Source organism: Myotis nattereri (genome assembly GCF_964212035.1).
Source record: "Myotis nattereri genome assembly, chromosome: 7".
NCBI lineage: Eukaryota > Metazoa > Chordata > Mammalia > Chiroptera > Vespertilionidae > Myotis > Myotis nattereri.
The window spans coordinates 10,899,679-10,911,935 of record NC_138082.1 but is presented as its reverse complement, the minus strand read 5'-3'; positions in this window follow the sequence as shown (position 1 = coordinate 10,911,935).

Below are 12,257 nucleotides of genomic sequence, written 5' to 3'. Positions count from 1 at the left end.
ACTTTTCAATAATAACATTAAATGTAATTGGACTAAATGCTCCAATCAAAAGGCACAGGGTAGCTGAATGGATAAGAAAAAATGACCCATATATTTGCTATCTGCAAGAGACCCACCTCAGAACAAAGGATTCACACAGACTGAGAGTGAAAGGATGGCAAAAAAAATTTTCAGGCAAATGGAAATGAGGAAAAAGCTGGGGTTGCGATACTTATATCTGACAAAATAGACTTCAAAGTAAAGGCCATAACAAGAGATAAGGAAGGCCACTACATAATACTAAAGGGAGCAATTCAACAAGAAGATATAACTCTGGTAAACATATATGCACCCAATACAGGAGCACCCAAATACATAAAACAACTTCTGGAAGATATCATGGGAGAGATCAATAGCAATACAGTCATAGTAGGGGTCTTTAATACCCCACTGACACTACCTGATAAATCCTCTAAACAAAAAATCAGCAAAGAAACAGCAATCCTAAATGACTCACTAGATCAGATGGACTTAATTGACATCTTCAGAATATTTCACCCTAAAGCTACAGAATATACATTCTTCTCCAGTGCACATGGGTCATTTTCAAAGATAGACCATATATTAGGACACAGGCAAAGTCTCTTCAAATACAAGAGAATAGAAATCATAACAAGCATCTTCTCAGATCACAATGGCATAGAACTAGAAATCAACTACAAGAAAAACATTGAAAAAAAATCAAACACTTGGAGGCTAAATAGTATGCTATTAAACAATGACGGGGTTACCAGGAAGATCAAAGAAGAAATAAAAAGCATCCTGGAAACAAATGACAATGAAAATAAAACAATCCAAAATCTATGGGACACAATGAAAGCAGTCCTGAGAGGGAAGTTAATAGCTTTACAGGCCTACCCCCAAAAACAAGAAAAACTGGTAATAAATGATCTAACCCTACAACTCAAAGAGTTAGAGAGCAACAAGAAAAGCGCACAGTGTCCAGAAGGAAGGAAATAATAAAGATCAGAGCAGAAATAAACAACATAGAGACCAAAAAAAACCAAACAACAACAATACAAAAGATCAATGAAACCAAGAGCTGGTTCTTTGAAAGGATTAACACGATTGATGAACCTCTCGCCAGGCTCACCAAGAAACAAAGTGAGAGGACCCAAATAAACAAAATCAGAAATGAAAGAGGTGAAGTAACAACAGACCCTACTGATATACAAAGGATTGTAAAAAAAATACTATGAACAACTCTACTCTAACAAACGGGACAACCTCGATGAAATGGACACATTCCTAGAAAAACACAACCTTCCAAAACTCAATCAGGAAGAATCAAAAAACCTGAATAGGCCAATAACTACTGATGAAATTGAAGCAGTCATCAAAAAGCTTCCAGCAAACAAAAGCCCCGGACCAGATGGCTTCACATGGGAGTTTTACTGAAAATTCAAAGAAGAACTAAAGCCAATCCTTCTCAGACTATTCTAAAAAATTCAAGAGGAAGGCACACTTCCAAGCTACTTCTGTGAAGCCAGCATTACCCTAATCCCAAAACCAGATAAATACACCACAAAGAAAGAGAATTACAGGCCAATATCCCCCTGATGAACATAGATGCTAAAATCCTCAAAAAATTCTAGCAAACCGGATCCAGCATTATATTAGAAAGATCATACAACATGACCAAGTTGGATTTATTCCAGAAATGCAAGGCCGGTACAATATCTGCAAATCAATAAACGTGATACATCACATAAACAAGTTGAGAGACAAAAATCACATAATCATATTGATTGATGCAGAAAAGGCATTTAACAAAGTCCAACACACTTTCTTGATAAAAACTCTCAGCAAAATGGGAATAGAGGGATCATACCTCAACATAATAAAAGCCTTATATGACAAACTTACAGCCAACATCATACTCAATGGGCAAAAACTAAAACCATTTCCCTTAAGAACAGGAACAAGACAGGGATGCCCACTTTCACCACTCTTGTTTGACATAGTACTGGAAATGCTAGCCAAAGTGATCAGACAAGAAGAAGAAATAAAAGGCATCCAAATTGGAAAAGAAGAAGTAAAATGGTCATTATTCGCAGATGACATGATACTGTACTTAGAAAACCCTAAAGACTCCATCAAAAAATTATTAGACCTAATAAATGAATTTGGCAATGAAGCAGGATACAAAATGAATGCTAAGAAATCTATGGCATTTTTATACGCCAATAGTGAACTTACAGAAAGAGAAATTTTTAAAAAAATCACATTTACCATTGCACCAAAAAAATTAAGATACCTAGGAATAAACTTAACTAAGGAGGTAAAAGACCTCTACCCAGAAAACTACAGTAAATTGAAAAAAATAGATAGAGGAAGACATAAACAGATGAAAGAACATACCGTGTTCATGGATTGGCAGAATCAACATCATAAAAATGTCCATACTGCCCAAAGCAATCTATAGATTCAATGTACTCCCCATTAAAATACCAACAGCATATCTCATAGATCTAGAAGGAACTCTCCAAAAATTCATCTGGAATAAAAAAACAAACAAAACATGAATAGCTGCTGTGATCCTGAGAAAGAAGAACAAAGTAGGTGGGATCTCAATGCCAGATATCAAGCTGTATTACAAAGCCACTGTTCTCAAAACTGCCTGGTACTGGCACAAGAACAGACATATAGACCAATGGAATAGAATAGAGAACCCAAAAAATCGACCCAAATGACTATGCTCAATTAATATTTGACAAAGGAGGCAAGAACATACAATGGAGTCAAGACAGTTTCTTCAATAAATGGTGCTGGGAAATTTGGTCAGACACATGCAAAAAAATGAAACTAGACCACCAACTTACACCATACACAAAAATAAACTCAAAATGGATAAAGGACTTAAATGTAAGATGGGAAACCATAAAAATGTTAGAGGAATCCACAGGTAGCAAAATCTCAGATATATGCCGAAGGAATTTCTTCACTGACACGGCTCCTAGGGCAATGGAAACTAAAGGGAAAATAAACAAATGGGACTATATCAAAATAAAAAGCTTCTGCACAGCAAAAGAAACCACCAACAAAGCAACAAGGAAACCTACTGTATGGGAGAACATATTTGCCAATGATATCTCTGATAAAGGTTTAATCTCCAACATTTACAGGGAACTCATACAACTTAACAAAAGGAAGATAAACAACTCAATCAAAAAATGGGCAACGGACCTAAATAGACTCTTTTTGAAAGAGAACATTCATAAGGCTGAGAGACTTAAGAAAACATGCTCAAAGTCACTAATCATTCGAGAGATGCAAATCAAAACGACAATGAGGTCCCATCTCACACCTGTCAGAATGGCTATCATCAACAAATCTACAAATGATAAATGCTGGCAAGGATGCAGAGAGAAAGGAACCCTCATTCACTGCTGGTGGGAATGCAAACTGGTGCAACCACTTTGGAGAACAGTATGGAGTTTCCTCAAAAAACTAAAAATGGAACCTGTATTTGACCCAGTGATCCCACTTCTAGGAATATATCCCAAGAAACCAGAAACACCAATCAGAAAGGATATATGCACCCCTATGTTCATAGCAGCACAATTCACCATAGCTAAGATTTGGAATCAGCCTAAGTGACCATCAGCAGATGAATGGATTAAAAAACTTTGGCACATCTACACAATGGAATACTATGCTGCTGTAAAAAGGAAGGAACTCCTACCATTTGCAACAGCATGGATGGAGCTGGAGAACATTATGCTAAGTGAAATAAGTCAGTCAGAGAAAGATAAATATCACATGCTCTCATTCATTTGTGGAGTATAATGAACAACATATACCATGAACAAAAACAGATGTAGAGATAGAGAAGCATGGATCAGATGCTCAAAAGTCAGAGGGAAGGTAGGGGAAGGTGGGGGTGAGGGGAGAGATCAACCAAAGGACTTGTATGCATGCATATAAGCATAAGCGATGGATGTGGACAACATGGGGTGAAGGTGAGGGCAGGATTGGGGGGTGAGAGGACATTGGGGGGATAAGGACACATTTGTAATATCTTAATCAATAAAGGGAAAATAAATTTAAAAGAAAACTGAAGCCAGAATGCTGATGTGTTTTTTCCAATTCCCTGCATCCAGCAGGCGTCTCATCCAGGAATTTATCTTGACTCTCCGTCCTCAGATCCTGTTAGGTCAAGAGACTTGCTTTCAAGGGCAAGAAGCACTCACATCAGGTACACATAGAGGCTGGAAGCCAGAAAGAGGATAGAGAAGTTTAAAGCCAAGTGGGAGGGAAAAGAAGAAGGTCAGTAAAAGGCACATGAATGTAAGAGGCAGTGGATTTCTCTATCAGGGAAGTTGAGGTTACTGCTGCTGGGGAGTGGGGGTTCAGATGAGTGTGTGACACTGTGTGGTAGGGGAGCTCCGGTCAGGGTTCTGAGGAGAGCTTCAGAGGACAGAGAAATCCCAGAGCTCTGATGGTGTTTGAGGAGCACCACGTAACAGCTGTTAGAGCATGAGCATGCTGGTAGCCTAAGAACCAACGGATCAAGAGGAGGGATTTCCAGGGAGGTCTGCAGTCACAGGGGAAAACATGAACGTCCTGCCCTGGCCAGTGTGGTTCATTTCATGGAGTGTAGTCCCGTGCACCAAAAGGGGGGCAGGACAGTTAACAAGAGTATGTGCTCCCCTGAGGTGATTATACCTGAGAGGGGTCTGGAAAAGATTACTTTTGACATTTCAAAGGTGTGTTAACCTAAATGCACAAGAACAATGGACAGAGCTTGCTTAAGGCAAAGATACACCTTTTATAGACCTGGACATGACTACCCATTGTGACCTGCCTAGTTAGCAATTTATGATCAGGTCACACTGAGGCTACATTCTGTCACTGATCTTGTCAGATCTACCACATGGCATTTTTAAAATTGAGGTAGGAGAGGCAATTCTGAGGTAAAGATGAGGTAGGAATGGCTGGGGCTTCAAAAGGTTGATAATGAGAGATGTTCAGTAACCAGTAGTCTGTCCTGCCATGTAGATTGGTTTAAAAATGTATCTGCTAAAAGCTTATTATGGGCAAGCCCCTAATTTAAATTCTTTAAGGGAGAAGAAAAAGATTCTTAAAAACCTGCAGGGTCTTAATTGTCTTTGTCTTAACATAATTCAAATGCTAAGGCTCAAAATAATACAAATGCTAAAGTTGCACATTCTGGGGAGGCCTGTTCTGAACCCCAACAATAGCTATACAGTAATTTATCTTATCATCTTATTAGCACTAATAGAAATCTTTTTTTTTAATTCATGCAATTATCCTATTCTTTTCTCCTAAAATTCCCTTCCTCTCACCCTGTAATCAGGACACTAGGTGGATTTCTGCTTGAATCTGTGCTTCCAAATTGCAATATTTTGATCCCAAATAAACCTTATTGCCTCGCATTTTGGTTTTTCAATTTTAGGTTAAGATAATCTTAAGCTTTTTCTAAAATATTTTAAGAATTAGCCTTGGATAATTTCTGTTTACTTCTACATAAATAAACTAATAACAAAATAATAGCCAGAGCACTTTTATCTAGAAGTCACTAAGGAAAACAACATTTTAAGAGCCTTTTAAACATTATAAGAATGAGGGTCAGCATGGCCAGCAAAGACCAACTTATCATTAAATAAGCATGGGCGTAGCCGGTTTGGCTCAGTTGATAGAGCGTTGGCCTGTGGACTGAAGGGTCCCAGGTTCAATTCCAGTCCAGGGCACGTACCTTGGTTGGGGGCTCATCCCCAGTAGGAGGTATACAGGAGGCAGCTGATCGATGTTTCTAGCTCTCTATCTCTCTCCCTTCCTCTCTGTAAAAAACCAATAAAATATATTCAAAAGAAAAAAAACAAGCATGGAACATCCAAGCAGGGCCAATAAGAAGGAAATCTAGGGTAAAGAATTCCAGAATATCCTATTAATTTAATTTCTCACAAATTATCACTGTTTTTTAAAAAGCATAATAGGAGATTTACAGTATAACCTTTGTGTAAACTTCATGCTTATTAGCATATAATTTAATCCTAAATAAAACTATAAGATTCTCATTTCATCAAGTAGAAATAAAATAATGATTTCTGATCCTTTAAACAATTATGAAAAATATATAATTAAAAAAATAATTGGATGCCTGAACCAAATTATTCAATCATTCAAACTTATTCATTGAGCACCTTGCCAGGCATTGCACTGAACTGGGGACCCAGTACAACAGAGGTAGACAGACCTAACACACTGAGGCTAAGGTTCTGAGTGGGCAACATCAGTTAAGGGTTCCCGCTTTGTTTCAAGAAGACTTGTTTTTGTCTAGTCTATACATTATAATAAAACCCCGCACACCAAGGAGTACAGTCCTTAGTTTATGTGTTTTCTTCCTAAGTAGAATAAGAGCTCCTTGAATAAACTGCCTGTAGACCACTAGATACTCATGAGTGTTGCAAGGTCCTTGTACCCAGGCAGGTGCTCAGTGACATTTGGGTAAACATTCATTTGGGTATATGTCAGTGCAGGTCAGAGGAGGTTTTCCTTTATGTTTCCAGGTTCCTGTGGTCTCTGTGATGGCTGCTGGTTCTTCCCTAAGGATAATGGAGTAGTCGTTTACAGTGTTACACAGGGCATAGGAGATTCTGAAAATCAAATTGAAAAAAAACAATGACATGTCAGAGATATGAATGAGGTGGGGTGGGGCTCAGATAGAAGAATAGTGTATTTGAAGAAAATTTAAATTTGGCAAGAGAAGGACAGAGTGACAGGAAAGAGCAGGGACAACAGAACATCAGGTGGGAATTGGAAAGACTTTTGGTTTTATGCTTTCATTGTCTGAATGAGAAGAAAATGTCCTGAGAGGTAAACTGACTTTTCAATAGCGCATAACACTTAGTTCATAGAGGCTGAATTAAAGAAAGATGAACAGAATGAAGGCTGGTAGCAAGGGGAGAAGTTGAAAGTCAGAAGTGGAGGGGAAATGAGAGGCTGAATCAGTGCCTGGAGTTTAGGGAAGTAGCCCTCATATTTTTTTTTATTTTTTATTTTTGTGGTGGTTTGTTGGTAGAAGAAGGAAGTCAGAATAGAGGTATTGTGGAGTAGTTTTATTTCAAACAGAAACTAAAGACAAACTTTCTTTAGAAAGAAATAACATCTGTAACTGAAATGCTGTTTCTGCAAATTCCATTACTAGCAGTTCTCTTCACAACTGGTGACAATGAAGATGGTAAGAACTCAGGCCACTGTCCTGTTGGGTGCAAATGTGTGTGTGTGTGTGTGTGTGTGTGTGTGTGTGTGTGTGTGTGTGTTTTCTGTGTGGTGTGGTGTCCTCGAAACATTCCCGGAGAGGAGAATGTCAGCGTAGTTCTGAGTATCCCATACTCTGGGACTCTGTGCCCTTCTAAGGTTGTTTGTAAAGCCTGGGTTCCTGGGCAGCTGGATGTCTGCTGAGGTAGCCATGGCCTCCCTTATCTCCCGATTCTGAGTGTTTCCTTCCTGGCACCTTTCTTCATTTTCTCTCATTCCAGATGCCTTTTCTTCTCCTCTTTCTGTTTGCTCTTTTGCCACAGCCTTCCAGGAGGAGATCTCCTTCAAAATGATCTATAGCTCTTCCTTCTACAACCATTCCTGGGTGAAAAGTCGGCACTCTGCTTGGTTGGGTGACCTGCAGACTCATGGCTGGGACACCAACTCTGGCAGAATTATTTTCCTGCGTCCTTGGTCCAAGGGCAACTTGAGCAAGGAAGAGATAAAAGACCTGGAAGAATTCTGCCGGGGGGGCATCATTATAATGCCTCAATTAATTCACAGACATGCCAGTGAATGGCAGCTTAAATGTAAGTTCAATTCCCAAAATGGGGAGGTGCAATGTGCTAGGTGAGGGGTGTGTGGGTCTCAATGAGTTCTTCATTCCAATTTCCCCCACATTCATTCTCTTCAGCATTCTCTGTCTGTACATTTATTGTAAACTATTGCATTTCATTCTCCCTGGGTTATTATAATCTCAGCTCTCACACTACATGCTTCCTTATTCTCTTGCTCTCACTTTTTATGTCACCGTCTTTCAACCATTTGCTCACTTGGATTTCCCAAAAAAGTCATTATTTCTTCCACCTTCAATAACGACAAATTACACTTTTTCTAACTTCAGATCAAACCAAAGTTAGTTCAATTGTTTCAAAGCCATCAAACTTCTATTTCTTTTTTTTTCACTTCTACTACTTTGATCTTTTTATTCCCCCTTTCCTCTAATTTACAACCCTCTTTCCTAGATCCCTTTGAGATTCAGATAACACTGTTTTACAACCCTCTTTCCTAGATCCCTTTGAGATTCAGATAGTACTGGGCTGTGAGCTGCACCCTGGGGGAACCATAGGAAGCTTCTATCAATTTGCTTATCAAGGATCAGAGCTCCTGTACTCCCAAAACAATTCATTGTTGCCATCTCCAAAGGGTGGAATAAGAGCTCAGGATGTGTACAGAGTATTCAATGAGTACCATGTTGCCAAGAATATAGTACAGAGGATTCTCAGTGACACCTGCCCACGCTTACTCTTGAGTATTCTTGATGCATGGAAGGCAGATCTCCAGAGACAAGGTCAGTCCCATATATTTCCTCCAAGAATTTTCTAAAATTACACCTTCCCACCTTCCCTTTAAATTGAGGATAAGAGGGAGAAGGGTAATGAGTGAATTCCCAGCATGTGATAGATGTGTTCGTCTAAGCCCGTGGTAGGCAAACTGCGGCTCAAGAGCCACATGCGGCTCTTGGCCCCTTAGTGTGGCTCTTCCTAAGCCTTAGGAGGATCCTAATTAAGTTAATAACAATGTACCTACCTATATATTTTAACTTTAAAATATTTGGCTCTCAAAAGAAATTTCAATTGTTGTACTCTTGATATTTGGCTCTGTTGACTAATGAGTTTGCCGACCAATGGTTCAAGCTGATGTGAAGATATGAACCTCCGAGTCTGTGATAGAGTTCTTATTTGAGTATCTCTCCTGTTCTCTGCAGTAAAACCAGAGGCCTGGCTGTCCACTGGCACCAATCCTGGTCCTGACCATCAGATGCTGGTTTGCCATGTCTCTGGCTTCCATCCAAAGCCAATTTGGGTAAAGTGGATGCGAGGTGAACACGTACGACAGGGCACTCAACAAAGTGATATCTTGCCCAATGCTGATGGCACATGGTACCTTCAGGTTTTCTTGGATGTGGAAGCCACTGAGACATCTGGCCTGTATTGCCGGGTGCGACATAGCAGCCTAGGAGGCCAGGACATCCTCCTCTACTTGGGTAAGAAAGACTGGGGCCCGCACTGAGAGTAGAGGTAGATGGTCTACAAGCAGAGCAGGAGAGCCAAGTAAAAGTATTAGGATTTATGGACTCCAGACCCAAAGAATGAAAATAATTAATTCAATAAATAGAAGAACTGAAAATGAGAGACCTGCAGAAGTAGGAAGATGTTGAGGGTTAGATGAAAGATTCAACTCTGAAGAGGGAGGAGAGAGGAAACAAAAACAAAGATTAGTGAGGCGAACACGCAAATAAAGAAGGCTGACCAGGGAAATACAGTAAACAGGGGTGGGTTTGAAAAGACACCTTGTGCACCCAAACCCACAGAACATCATCAAGGCTCCGTGGGCTGGATCATCTTGGCAGTGATGGTGCCCCTGGTGCTTCTGACAGCTCTTGCATTTTGGCTTAGGAAGCGCTGGTGAGTTTTTTGTGCCCATCTTTCCTGTTCTTTCACCCACTCCCTACTTGTCTTCCCACCTTTCTTCTCTCTCCTCTTAGTCCCTCTTTCCTCAGTCCCTTTCCTTCTACTCTTCAATTCTCACCTCCTCCTCATGCAGAGTAACTTTCATCTCTATTCTTATTAGGTCACACTGTGAGCTGCCTGCCATTCTTCTTCCTTTGGAATGAGATCCAGCAGCCCTGGGATTCCAGACATATTTAAACGCAGCATGGCGATAATGTCCGCTCAGCTCTCCATGTACAACTTTGGTTGCTTATATGTTATTTCTGTGTTTAATGGTTGGTTATTAATATGAGCTAAAGGTAATTTTGCAGGACTTGCTTTCTGACCTGGTTCTGAGATAAAACTTGATTTTTAACTCTGGATAAAATCAGATCCTAGGAACCTCTACATATTGAAAAATTGATGAATCTCAGGCCCATTTCAGATGTCACCTTTTTATGGGGGCCTTCCCTAATTCACAAGTGGAAGCAGCGTCTGAACTCCCACCACATTTTCAGTGGATTTTGCTGAATTTACTTCTCACTTTTTATCCTTTGTTGCAGTCATGTAGGCCCTTTTTCATCTTCTAATTTTTAAGCCTGAGTGCAAAGTCTATGACTTTTTAAAATTTGTATCATTTTCAAAGTATATAACTGTACGTAATATGCTTTCAATAAAAGCCTGTGTTAAGTTTGCTTAGCATTTACCATTAAAATCAGGTACCTGAAGTTCTAGAGCAAAAAAGGAGGAAGCAAGGAAGTAATGAGTGTCAATATTATATATCCTGCTACTTAACACAAATGCATTTTTCCATCAATATGTGAAAAAGAATATACTATTTATAAGTAAATTCAGGCTCGAAGTGTATGAAAATATAATTTGAGGCAATATTCACAAAATTACACAAGGAAATTCAGCACTTCCATTGGTCTGGATCACTCCACTGGGCCAAGCATCAAGGAATGAATCTTAAGTTTACAATAGTACAGTAAATGCAGTAGTGGCAATTTTCTTATTTTTTTGTTATTTCTTTAACAAAAGAAAATTTTGACAAACCAGTCCTAATCTTGGGCATAAACAATGCTACAAATTCTGCCATTTTTTAATTCTTTCGAGTAAAAGCCAACCATTGAAAAGAAAAAGTCTGTCTTGTTGCCAGTTATTCCACAGGTAGCAATAGCACCTTCAAAAAGGTAGATTTGGCTTGCCATCAATCTAAGAAACATTTTAAACAACATAAAGAATCTAGAGCAACAATAATTTTGGCATCCATCCTCACAATAGTAACCAAAAAGGAAAAAAAGATATTTTTAAAAACATAACTGCTCACAAGAAAAAAAAACACGACAAGCAACAGACTCAGTCATGATCAAAACCAGTAATTTACATGTCTTTATCACAAATTCTTTAAGGGTAAAATAATAACTTAAGACTGATAAAGTAAATAACCACAAAATAGCTCATTTTGCCAAAATACCAAAATATACATGCCAACTATTTCTTTTACTGCAATGGAAATACATTTATTTAAATTTTAAAAAATTTAAGTTATATTCCCATTGAGGTTACTCTGATTTACTTCCTGTACAGTTTTCTATAGAATAACAATTATAGAATGTAATTTTAGAAAACAATATTGAGACCTATTAAAAAAAATCAACCCCTTGTGAACTAAGTATTAAATAAAGTGGAATGGACCTTAGTATTTTTTCAAGACTGCAATAAAGTTCCTATGTTTAAAATTAGCCCTTTGGCACTGGCAGTTAGTCATTTGTACTTTGTACCTTTTTTTCTTCTTCTTCAAATCTCAGGCTCTATCTCTTCCAAAACCACGGGATATGCTTGGTTGCCATACAATTCATTTACCTACAAATTCACATTCTCCTTACAACCAGACATTACAAGTTCCATTTACAAGACTATGTAAATAATAAAGTTATCCCATTCCCATTTAAATTACTTTAGATTAAGGATATATGAAACTCTACAGAAGAATGTGAATTAGACAAACATGCACAACAGAGTAAAAGGAAAAATTTACCAAGTGGCATTCTAGCTGTAGAATACCCACATGACTTGTAGGGATGGTGACACAAGAAAGTTAAGTGTGAGGCAAAGAAAAGAACACGGATTTAACAGAACGCAAGTCATCCAAAAACAGGCCTGTGTGTTTTTTAACCTTGTCTTTAACTTCTTCTTCCTGCCTTTTACACTAACTCACCTGACCAGTGTTTTACCTTTCCTGTACTTGTGACACAGCAGTTCTCTGTACTGAAATAGGAAAGTCAAAGGCAAAGAATCAAAGTTCTCAGTAAACCAACCAGAATATTTACATCCTGAATAACTGGGCTGTTACTGACTTAGAAGCCACATGTACTAATTCCAAGTAAATTAATTTTGCATAAAAAAGGTACCAAAATTCAACTGACTCACCAACTAACCTGACAGACTTATGTTTGAATTTATCTAACTTCCCTAAATACATCTCCATTTTAACTTTAA